We start from the raw sequence: 13,212 nt of genomic DNA, 5'->3' as shown, positions 1-13,212 counted from the left end.
AACCAAGGGGCTACCATCAGTGTCTCCTCAATAAACGTTCAGGGAATGTTGCTATATATATGGGTCTCTGCAGCAGACGACTGGTTCATGCAGCCATGCTGCCTGCTCTTCATTGGTGACAGAGGCTGGAATTTGTACGCCAATACCGAAACTGGACGTCCAGTGAGTGGGGACAGGCAGCCTTTCCAGATGAAGCTCGCCTTATATTCCATCAGGCAGTTGGGCTGTACAGCGTGAAACATCTGAAAATAAACGCCCTGCAACAATCTGTAGAAGGGTCTGCGCCAGAGAACAGACTGTTGCGGTCTCAGAAGAGTTTTTGCGGCATTACGTGGGTGATCTCGTCATTCTGGAAGCCACAACGGATCAGCACAAGTATGCTTCTATCCTTGGGAGCCACGTCCACCACTACATGCAGTTTCTTTTTCCTCGACCTATGGCACCTACCAGCAGGGCAATGCAGCGTGGCACACAGCTCACAATGTGTGTTCATGAGTAGCAGTATCCTGACAGGTGTTCACGTCAATGTGACTGCACGGTGTAATATAATACATAGATACTTTTTTTCAGTTCTTTGTTTACTCAAGTTATTTTTATGCTGTTTTGTAGAAATTATCTGATTGTTCTACAATGACTGAGGACTGGATGACATTAGAATAAATGTAACACCTGACATGGGTGCATATCTGAAGACTGTAAATCATGCAAGAATCGACAGGTATGCACATTTTATTTGTATATGTGAAATCATGGTCGCTGCTGGGCTACATTCAATAATGTGTTGCTCTACGTTGTCCATTGTAACATGCAAGGCCTGTCTCCAAGGTAAGCAAGGAGTTGCTGTTGAAACCTTTATCACTGTTTGATGTGGACTCACCTGAGATCATCTGATCTGTGATATTGGACTGCAAGTTTCTTGTAACCCTAAACAATCTTGATTGGGTGTATGTCAGCAGATATCTCAGACCATTCCACAAGTAGTGAACTCCCATGAGGCTGCAATAGGTTTTATAATATTTCACTGATGACAGATGTGAAACCAAATAAATCTAATAAATATTGGTACTTCATCCAAAAAACTACCAAACAATAATACCTCCCCTTCCAGCCTATATAGCGATCAGTTAAAAGACAGAAGAAAGCACCTAATATCGTTTCCATGGTTTTGATGCCACTGGAGTGTACCACCAGTCCAAGTGACCTGTCACTGTGCCTTTGAAATCCACTAATATTATTATTTACCCTCCCCCCACCCAATCTATGAGAAGATTCTTGTGTACTAGATGCATTTTCAAGGATTCGGAAGATACTTTCTACGCCACAGCAAGGACGTGATATGAATTGCAAAGTTGTTCACTACTCGTAGCGCTGAATTGGAAAGTTGTTCACTATTTGCAGCTCTTTTCACGAGTGACTTGCTGAACTGCGTCGCATCTTTTCGCTGTTACAGTTTGCAATGGTTGACGCCAAGCACTGTCATCAGTGAGTCAATGGCTGCAATTGAGGGTCATAATGGTGCCATTTTCCCTCATACATAGGTTCTCACAGCATGCACCAGACAAGGTGGCATGACATAATCCCAGTGTTTGAATTGCAGAGTCAAAGTGTACTTTGACTTGAGGTACCCTGGAAATAACTCTGAATCAAATGCGATGTTTGCCCATCTTCCGCTCAGCTGTCACGCTGACAACTTGTGCAAGGGCCACGAACGTTCCAGCTGCAGGGGAACTGATAACCAAGCAGTTTGGTCCCTCTGACCCCTTAAACCAACTAACCAGCCAATCAGCTACAGTGGTAGTGTAAGTATAGGCATTTTGACACAGGTAGAACCTCCACAGACGTCCTACTTGACGCGGAAATCAGTTGTTGGCCTTATTTCATTACTGATGATCTTGAACTACTGACATCAACAATGACATCACCTTTATCAGTGGGAACTCATGACCCTTCCTAATCTCCAACGAATGGTAGTCAGTGGGACACACTTCAAATGTTTTTGGGAAATCTGTTTTGGTTCAGTGTCAGGAAAGGGCAAGCACATAAGGGCAGGGTCTTTTAACTGTCGGCAACTCGAACATACAGCGAATGACGGCAGCAAGGAACAGGAAAGGATGCCAGATGCACTCAGTCTGTATGCCTCTTGGCCTCATTCACCATGTTGAAGAGGCAATTCCAGCAGCTATTGACGGAACAGGTTACAACCAAATGCAGACTTTGGCGCACATTACAATAAATTATTGGGTCATTCCAGCGAATGACAGACAAGGTTGAGAAGACCAACCTTGTGTCTGGACTTTCAACGAAGCTCACAATTTGCAGCAATGTCTGCAGAACTGATCGTGGCCCTTTGGTAGTGAGCAGAGTGGAAGGACTGAACCAGAGACTTCGACAGTTGTGTGAAAAGCTCGGCTGAGACTTCCTGGACTTGCACCATGAGGTCTCGTGTGCACTACACATCAGAGTCTGATACTCAGGTAGCTGACTATGTGTGACCTGCAGACAAGGCTGTTTAGATTAGGCGACTCTCCATCCAATTCAGATAACGACAGCTGTAGGAAACAGATAAATATCAGTGTAAGATCCAAAGCAATGCCACCCACAAGTATTAAAATACTAATTGTAAACTGCTGAAGCATTCGCAACAATGTACCAGAGCTTCAAGTGCCCATGAAATGCAGTAAAGCTCTCATAATACTAGGTACACAAAGCTATTTGAAACTTGAAACTTATAGCAGTGAGACTTTTGGGGAAAATTTAAGCGTGTAAGGATAGGCAAATGGAAAACAGAGGCGGTATATTTGTTGCAGTAGACAACAAACTCATATCCACTAAGATAAAAATTGGAGCTGCAAATGAGATTGTTCGGAGAACACTCAGTGTCAAGTGTGTGCATAAAGTGATAATTGGATTCTTCTGTCGCCCACCAGATTCACCTCCTGATATAACCGAAAACTTTAAAGAAAACCTCGGTTCACTTGCACATAAATTCGCCAGTCACACTGTCATCAGCTGCAGAGACTTTAATCATCCAACAATTAATTTGCAAAATGACAGTTCTGTTAGTTGTGGGCGTGATTACCAAATGCCTTCTCCGAAATCTGCCTATAACAGATAGTTAGTAGCCTCACTCATGGAAATACATTGGATCTAATGGCAACAAATAGACATGACCGCTTTGAGGATGTATACATCGGAACTGGTATCAGTAACCATGACACAGTTATGCCAACAGTAATTACCAAAGTACAAAAGACAACTAAAACATGTAGTAAGATATACACGTTCCATAAACTACATAAAAAAAATCAGTAATGTCCTATCTCTATCAGGAACTTCAAACTTTCAGCAAAGAGCATGAACATGCAGAGGAACTCTGGCTAAAGTTTAAACGTATAGTGGAACATGCACTGGATATACATGTAAACAGTAGAACCTTCCCTGGTATACAGTCACTGTAAAGGATATCCTAAAAAAAAATAGAAATTACTGCGTAATGGGTGTAAAACAAAGTGTAGGGCTATAGATCGAGAGATGCTCAGTAAAATACATTTGGCTGTCAAGAGAGCAACGTGTGATGCGTACAGTGACTACGCTGTCAGAATATTGTCAAGTGATCTTTCACAGAATGCAAGGAAATTCTCGTCATACGTAAAGGCTGTCCATGACACCAGAGTTAGTGTCAAGTCCCTAGCGAATGAAAAGGAACTGAAATTGAAGATAGCAAAGCAAAAGCTGAAATGTTTAACTTCGTTTTAAAGTGTTCTTCTACAAAGGAAAACCCAGGAGAGTTTCCCCAGTTTAATCCTCGTACACTGAGAAGATGAATGAAGTAAGTATTAGTGTCAGTGGTGTTGAGAAACTGCTGAAAAGGTTAAAACTGAACAAATATCCAGGGCTGGATGAAATCCCTGTCAGATTCCACACTGAATTTGCGCCTAAGTTGGCCCCTCATCTGACTATAACCTATCACAGATCCGTTGAACAAAAATCCATGCCCCATTCATGAAAAGAGGCACGGGTCGCACTTGTCTAAAAGGAGGGTAGTAGAAGTGATCCACAAAACTACCGTCCAGTATCACTGACATCGATTTGTTGTAGAATCCTAGAACTTATTCTGAACTTAAACGTAAGGAGATATCTTGAACAGAATGACCACCTCATTGCCAACCAGCATGGACTTCGGAAACATCGATTATGTGAAAGCCAACTCGAACTTCCCTCGCATGACATACTAAAAGCTTTGGATGAAGGCAGTCAGGTAGATACTGTATTTCTTGACTTCCGGGATGCATTTGACTCAGTAGCACACCTACGCTTATTGTCAATAGAAAGATCATATGCGGCATCAAGTGAAATTTATGACTGCGTTGAGACTTTGTGGTAGGAAGGACGCAACTTGTTACCTTGGATGGAGACTAACTGTCAGATGTAGAAGCAACTTTGGGAGTGCCAAGGGAAGTGTGTTGGAACCCTTCCGTTTCATGTTGTACACCAATGACCTCGCAGACTATATCAATAGTAAAATCAATCTTTTTAAAGTTGATGCAGTTATCTACACTGAAGACCCAAAAAAACTGGTACACCTGCCTAATATCGTGTAGGGCCCCCGTGATCACGCAGAAGTGCCACAATATGACATGACAGGGACTCGAATACTGTCTGAGTTAGTGCTCAAGGGCACTGACATGATGAATCCTGCAGGGCTGTACATAAATCCTTAAGATTACGAGGGGTTGGACATACACTCCTGGAAATTGAAATAAGAACACCGTGAATTCATTGTCCCAGGAAGGGGAAACTTTATTGACACATTCCTGGGGTCAGATACATCACAGGATCACACTGACAGAACCACAGGCACATAGACACAGGCAACAGAGCATGCACAATGTCGGCACTAGTACAGTGTATATCCACCTTTCGAAGCAATGCAGGCTGCTATTCTCCCACGGAGACGATCGTAGAGATGCTGGATGTAGTCCTGTGGAACGGCTTGCCATGCCATTTCCACCTGGCGCCTCAGTTGGACCAGCGTTCGTGCTGGACGTGCAGACCGTGTGAGACGACGCTTCATCCAGTCCCAAACATGCTCAATGGGGGACAGATCCGGAGATCTTGCTGGCCAGGGTAGTTGACTTACACCTTCTAGAGCACGTTGGATGGCACGGGATACATGCGGACGTGCATTGTCCTGTTGGAACAGCAAGTTCCCTTGCCGGTCTAGGAATGGTAGAACGATGGGTTCGATGACGGTTTGGATGTACCGTGCACTATTCAGTGTCCCCTCGACGATCACCAGTGGTGTACGGCCAGTGTAGGAGATCGCTCCCCACACCATGATGCCGGGTGTTGGCCCTGTGTGCCTCGGTCGTATGCAGTCCTGATTGTGGCGCTCACCAGCACGGCGCCAAACACGCATACGACCATCATTGGCACCAAGGCAGAAGCGACTCTCATCGCTGAAGACGACACGTCTCCATTCGTCCCTCCATTCACGCCTGTCGCGACACCACTGGAGGCGGGCTGCACGAAGTTGGGGCGTGAGCGGAAGACGGCCTAACGGTGAGCGGGATCGTCGCCCAGCTTCATGGAGACGGTTGCGAATGGTCCTCGCCGATACCCCAGGAGCAACAGTGTCCCTAATTTGCTGGGAAGTGGCGGTGCGGTCCCCTACGGCACTGCGTAGGATCCTACGGTCTTGGCGTGCATCCGTGCGTCGCTGCGGTCCGGTCCCAGGTCGACGGGCACGTGCACCTTCCGCCGACCACTGGCGACAACATCGATGTACTGTGGAGACCTCACGCCCCACGTGTTGAGCAATTCGGCGGTACGTCCACCCGGCCTCCCGCATGCCCACTATACGCCCTCGCTCAAAGTCCGTCAACTGCACATACGGTTCACGTCCACGCTGTCGCGGCATGCTACCAGTGTTAAAGACTGCGATGGAGCTCCGTATGCCACGGCAAACTGACTCACATGACGGCGGCGGTGCACAAATGCTGCGCAGCTAGCGCCATTCGACGGCCAACACCGCGGTTCCTGGTGTGTCCGCTGTGCCGTGCGTGTGATCATTGCTTGTACAGCCCTCTCGCAGTGTCCGGAGCAAGTATGGTGGGTCTGACACACCGGTGTCAATGTGTTCTTTTTTCCATTTCCAGGAGAGTATCTTCTGAACAGCATGTTGCAAGGCATCTCTGATATGCTCAATAATGTTCATGTCTGGGGAGTTTGGTGGCCAGCGCAAGTATTTAAACTCAGAAGCGTGTTCGTGGAGCCACGCTGTAGCAATTCTGGACGTGTATGGTGTCCTGCAGGAATTGCCAAAGTCTGTCGGAATGCACAATGGACATGAATGGATGCAGGTGATCAGACTGGATGGTTATGTACATGTCACCCATCAGAGTGTCAGAGTTGTATCTAGACGTATCTGGGGTCCCATATCACACCAGCTGCACACACCCCACACCATTACAGAGCCTCCACCAGCTTGAACAGTCCCCAGCTGACGTGCTGGGTCCAGGGATTCATGAGGTTATCTGCATACCCGTACACATCAATCCACTCAATACAATTTGAAACGAGACTCGTCCGACCAGGCAACACGTTTCCAGCCATCAACAGTCCACTGTCGGTGTTGACAGTTCTAAGCAAGGTGTAAAGTTTTGTGTTGTGTAGTCATCCAGGATACACAAGTGGGCCTGTGGCTCCAAAAGCCCACATCGATGATGTTTCATTGAATGGTTTACACGCTGACACTTGTTGAAGCATTGAAATTTGCAGCAATTTGTGGAAGGCTAGCACTTCTGTCACGTTGAACGATTCTCTTGAGACGTCGTTGTTACCGTTCTTGCAGGACCTTGTTTCGCCCGTAACGATGTCGGAGATATGATGTTTTACCGCATTCCTGATATTCACGGAGAACTCGTGAACTGTTCTTACGGGAAAATCCGCACTTCATCGCTACCTCGAAGACACTGTGTCCCTTCGCTCGTGCGCTGACTATAACACCAGTTTCAAACTAAATTAAATCTTGATAATCTGCCATTGCAGAAGCAGTAACCGACCATATAACTGCGCCAGATACTTGTTGTCTTATATAGGCATTTCCGACGGCAGAGCCGTATTCTGCCAATTTGCATATTTCTGTATTTGAATACGCAAGCTTATACCAGTTTCCTAGGTGCTTCAGTGCATAATGAAATAATGATTAAAAGAAGCTGCGTAAATATTCAGTGAGATCTTGATAAGGTGTCAAAGTGGTACAGATTGGCAATGTGCTTTAAATGTTTAGAAACGTAAAGTGTTCACTTCATAAAACGAAAAATGTAGTAGCCAACGACTATAACATCAGTGAGTCACTATTAGAATATGCCAACTAAGATAAATACCTGGATGTAACACTTCATAGGGATATGAAATGGAATGATGACATAGGTTCAGTCATGGATAAAGCAAGTGGAAGATTTCAGTTTATTGGTACAATACGGGGGAAGTACAAGCAATTACTCGTGCGACTGGTTCTAGAATATTGCTCAACCTGTACCATATAGGACTAACATGGGATATTGGACGTGTACAGAGAAGGGGAACACAAATGGTCACAGGTTTGTTTAACCTGTTGGAGAGTCTCACAGATATACTGAACGAAAGAACTGGACTACTCTTGGAGATAGACTGTCCTGAGAATGTATACTAACGAAGATTCAAAAACCAGCTTTAAATGATTACTCTGGGTACATACTACAACCCCCTATGTATCGCTCACATAGGAATTGTGAGGACAGTATTTGAGTAATTACTGCCCACATAGTTGCAATCAAACAATCATTCTTCCTGCTCTACATATATGGAACAGAAAGAAACTCTAATAACTGGAACAATGAGACATACCCTCTACCATGCGCCTCACTGTGGTCTGCAGAGTATAGATGTAGATGTAGTTATAGCGCAGTATTAAATATGCAGGTGAAAAACAAAAATACAAGGTTGCAGAAATAGCGCAATAGTGTTAGTGGGAAATTAAAAACCATGTCTGGCTCTATCTGACATAATTTATGTACAGGCCAATTGTGTACTTTATACCTGTCACTTTCCTTTTTCCAACCAATTAAAGTAGAATATTAAAATAATGCACAGAAATCACACCTTGTCCATAAAATTTACATTGAATTGTTTGATGACAGACTACATAACATACTACATCTCTCTAATCTCCTTCTGTCATAGCCTAGAATTTTAGTCACCATTAAAATGAAAAGAGCAAACTACACAGTAGTGTCCCATCTGGTCTGTGGTCGAAACTAGCCAAACGAACATAGTTATTTATGAAAAACTGCATGATACATGTCTCTCGCCTCCTCCTCCAGTCAGAGTCTAAAATTACCATTGCAATGTAACTCCATCTAGCCTGTTCTCAGATGTATCCCAACTATAATATGATAAATACGTTTAAGTATTTAAACCGCCTGAAATATCGAAAATTTTGTCAACTATGTTTACATTGCTGGGTTCCAAAAATAAGTCTACAGACTGGCCCACCTATCATGCTGGCAATTTCTATTCGAAGCTGTATATCATATATCATTCACCATGCAATACTGGAACCGATATGTAACACATTCTCTGCAAATCATTAAAAACCGATGTTTGCCTGTAACACAGATATAATGACTTGGGAATATGCAGTGGTCGAACAGTTTTACCTCAAATAGTATTCTGTATACACTGATATTGCGAAATGAAATCAACTCTTCTTTCACATCCCAGTTGCTTCCTCTCACAAACAGATGGTCCACTGTTAAAATGCGACAAAAGTTCGCTGTCTGTACCATGAGGTGTTCTTACTGTTAACAACTGTAGTCTGTGCAGCGTAGTCATATCTATGGACCACACATCTTTTAGCATGCAACAGAGTCTTATGTTAATTATTCAGCACTACTATGAGATCACAATATTCCAAAATGTCTGCAAAACTCGCCAATAAGCAAAAGTAGAATATTTGAATCAGTTTTCTTTGGAACTAGATGGATCTCAAATTAATTACTTTGCCTCATCTATGATGTCACAATATTTTTAAATGCATCAGAAAATATAATGATTATGTTGCAGCAGTATCTAAATGCCTAAACTGCTTTTAGTATGTTGCAGCGATATCTAAATGCCTAAAGGGTATTCAGACTGTGCAAAAATGCAATGTGTTATGTTTAGAACAAAATTATTTTCCAAACATGTCTCATAATGATTGTGAAATCCTAAGTATGAGTCAGGTGGAGGAGGGGAGAATGAAGATAAAGTATTGCTAGAAAAATGCAATCGTTAACAACTGTTGCCCAAAATTATTGGGATCTAGTTGAGGTTAAGTACAAGGAAATCTTTGTAGGTGTCAAATTATTTACTCCACCTCAGCTATGACGCCACAGTATTCTAAAAATATGTTAGCAATATGCTGTTGCAACAGTATCTATAAGCCGAATCCAGAAAGTAAATTTACCCATGATGTTTCCTTCAATGTAGATGTATGTAGATGGGAAAAGTGCGCATTCGCCAGAGATCTATCATGTGTCAAACAAATGATGGCTGGAGAGGTCCCGCCTGTTGCCAGTACTGTGGCAGCACCCTGAAATGCCATTCCTGTTCGCTCTCCAGACATCCTCGAGGTTCCTTGTTCTTTATCGCACAAAACTTAGCGCCCATCGAAATTCATTGTCAGCTTTGTCAGGTCTGTGGGCAGAACACATAGCTGGTGAAGGTTTTCTTTTCTGAAACGTACCGTAGTCAAAATATCCACGATGAAGAGCACAGTGGGTAACAGTTCTTCATCAGTGATCACCTGGTTCAAGTGGTGTGGCAGAATATCCTGGAGAACCGTTGCTTCACGATTACTGAGCTCAAAAGCCAGTTTCCGCAGGTATCGCAATCCTTGATGCACAAAACTGTTACTATGCACTTGCTGTTGAATAAATTGTGTGACAGGTCGGTGCCAAAAAACTGACACGCGAGTACAAAAGTAGTATGAGGGTAAATTCAGTGCGCTATGGTGTTTAATGATCAAACCCACCCCACCCGCCAAAATAGATAATAAAATTAAATCAGTAAAATGATATTTGAAATTGAAGGGGTGAGCAAAACGCTGAACCTTAATTTGTCATAAATATTATGGTGCTTTTCTCTAGTATGCTCAGTAGTACTAAATGGGTCACTTGAGTGTGCTAGGAGATACGATGATGAGTCAAATGAAAACCTTAAATTTGTAATAACAAATCGAAATTACCCGCCGTTATCCTGTAAGTTGGTAAGCATGCTACGAACAGCGTGCAGAATGGCCTGTAAGTGGCACCATAGTGCAGATGCACACATACCGTCGCAGTATCAGTATAAATATGACTGTCCCACTTGCGACTTTGCACCAGGGAAGAACAGCGTTCTATTATTCGGTTTTTGCGTAGTTAAGGTGTAAAACCTATTGAAATTCATCGACGAATGAAGGTTCAGTACGGTGATGCATGTTTGTCACAGCAGCAAGTCTGCAAATGAAGTAGGAAGTTAGAAAATGGTGAGACATCGGTGGAAGATGCTCCTCGTCCAGGTAAGACACAACGAGTTGTCACTCCACAGAACATTGCACCAGTTGAAGCCATAGTGAACGAAAACCGCCGAGTGACACTGAATGACATTGCAGCATGTTTACAAATTTGTCGTGGGTCAGCACACTACGTTGTGCATGATATGCTCCAGTTTCACGAAGTGGCTGCATGATGGGTGCCACGGCAGCTGACTCCTGAAATGAGAGAACGACGTGTTGATGCTTGTGAAGAACTTCTTCGGCGCTTTGAACGTGAAGGTGATGGCTTCCTTGCAAGAATCGTTACTGGGAACGAAACCTGAGTTCACTTACACCAACCAGAAACGAAGAGAGCGAGCAAGGTATGGCGGCAGTTCTCATCACCAAAACCAAAGAAATTTCGAACAGAACCATCAGCAGGGAAGGTTATGCTGACTCTCTTTTGGGTCGAAAAAGGCGTTACTTTGGAGCATTACATGCCCAGAGGGACCACTGTCACCAGTGCATCGTACACAGATCTCCTAAAAAATCATCTGCGGCCTACAATCAAATCAAAGCGACGTGGATTGCTGTCAGCAGGTGCCCTTTTGCAACATGACAATGCAAGGCCCCACACTGCCTGTACAACAGTTGCAACAATCACAGACCTGCATTTTGAGAGTCTTCCTCATTCACCATACTCACCATACCTTGCCCCAAGTGATTTCCATATGTCTGGACCACTCAAAGACGAAATGGGAGGAAAAGATACGCCACGTGGTGCATGAGTGGTTGCACAGACTACCAAAAGAATTTTTTTCGAAGGGAATTTATGCGCTTTGTAAGTGCTGGAGGACTTGCACTGAGCGTAGGGGATAGTATGTTGAAAAGCGATACAGCTTTGTACCACTTCTGCACAATAAATAATATTTTTAAAAATTTTTTATGGTGTTCATTTGACTCACCCTTATAATTCAATGGGCAAACACAACCCACTCATGAAACTAAATACAAAAAGTAAATCAATTAAAATAAGTTTAAAAATTTATAGGATGCTACTCATGTAGAAAAATTATTTTAATCTTATTAATATTTATCAATAAAATAAACATATTTTAGTTTCTTATTCCACTGTATCAGAATTTTCTAGAACAACTCTTATAACATATTGAAATAAGAATCCTTTCTTAGCCTGTACATTGACTAAATTTTTAGTATAAACATCTCCAATGATCTAACTTTATTGTAGTTTTATCTTTTTCTTCACCTTTCTCTCAAATAATCTGATCACAGAGTTTCCATTCAGATTTTGAATACTCTTATAATTTAATGTGAATCCCTTTACCTTCATCTCTGTTTTTTCATCATTTTGTCATAATAATAACTTTTTGGGCCAGTTGAAACCCAGTCTGTAATCCAGTTATTTTCTAATTCATCAGTCCATTCGCCTAACATACAATATGCTTCCACAGAGCTTTTACCAAATCAATATATGCTACACTATCTGTATCAAAATATATAACAGATGCTCATAGTTTATGTAACATATCGTACAATCTAAGCCAAGCATTTGATATAGTGAAGGCAGCTATAAAAATATCTTTAGCTGTACTATTTTACACATAATAATCCTTGAAATTGAACTTCAGCAGAACCATATTGACATTAATAAAATTGATATCCCTGTTATCCACTCAATCATCCAATAATATCTTGTAAAATAGCTATAAATTAGTTACATTTGTAGTCTGACTCATTTTTGCCTTTGCCCAAATTTCCCCCATAGTGAATTAAGACATATCTTAGCAACAGCTCGTTTTCCTGGATTTTCCAGGATCTACAACAGTATCTAATTTCTCTTAAACTGTTTTGACATAGTCTTCATCAGTTTCAAAATCATATGGACTGGAGTCTAACTTTATTTTCATAAAATCTTTCACATAATTTTTAACAAGATTTTGCCTTTATTTCTAAAATCCCACTCTTCACAGACATCTAAAATTTTACATCCTTTTTCTGCAGATATTTTCACTTCATCAGTCGTCCAAGTACCAATACAACCACTTTCATCATCATCATTGTCATTGCATTTATTTATTTTTTTCTTGAGTTCATTTGACACACAAAGGAAACACCTGTTTTTCATTTATTCTTACTGATAGAACAGGATGATACAATCCTTTAGGTGGCATACTTTACATTTTATTAAACCATATCAATTATAAGAATAATATCTTCATCTACATATTTTTCTCAGATGTTGTTCAGAACAACAATTACAAAATTGCACAGTAGGATAAAGACTACATATGTCCATGCATTTTATTTTTATACTAACACCATTTACTTCAGCTCTTAATTTTTTTGCATTTGTTTGACCACCATAAAAAGCTTCTCTTGAATTCAATGGTTTGACAACTTCTGGTAACTATTATACACTGCTGAGTTAAGCCAATCATATTCCCGCATCTCCACTAGTTGTATCCTGCATTTCGTGTTTCTGCACTTCTTGTTAAAGTCTTTTGGTAAAGATTATCCATTTTTCTTTATATTTATTGTTAATCATCTCACTTTTAAAAAATTTTACAACCATGCCATAAAGACGATGATGTGGGTAAACAGTAATATTTTGTCTATCAGATCCATCTACTTTTGCTCCAGCTATTTTTACT

At 41.9% G+C, this 13,212-nt stretch overlaps 1 protein-coding gene across 1 annotated transcript in view; it reads left to right on the top strand.

Annotated features, from left to right (window-relative positions):
• The window catches only part of LOC126106278 (trypsin 3A1-like), a 112,123-nt gene that overhangs the window by 77,053 nt on the left and 21,858 nt on the right, over window positions 1-13,212 (top strand). The gene's annotated exons all lie outside the window — the stretch shown is intronic.

Source organism: Schistocerca cancellata, chromosome 10 (genome assembly GCF_023864275.1).
Source record: "Schistocerca cancellata isolate TAMUIC-IGC-003103 chromosome 10, iqSchCanc2.1, whole genome shotgun sequence".
NCBI lineage: Eukaryota > Metazoa > Arthropoda > Insecta > Orthoptera > Acrididae > Schistocerca > Schistocerca cancellata.
Note: the sequence above shows the minus strand (reverse complement) of the source record. Positions and strands in the feature narration are given on the sequence as shown.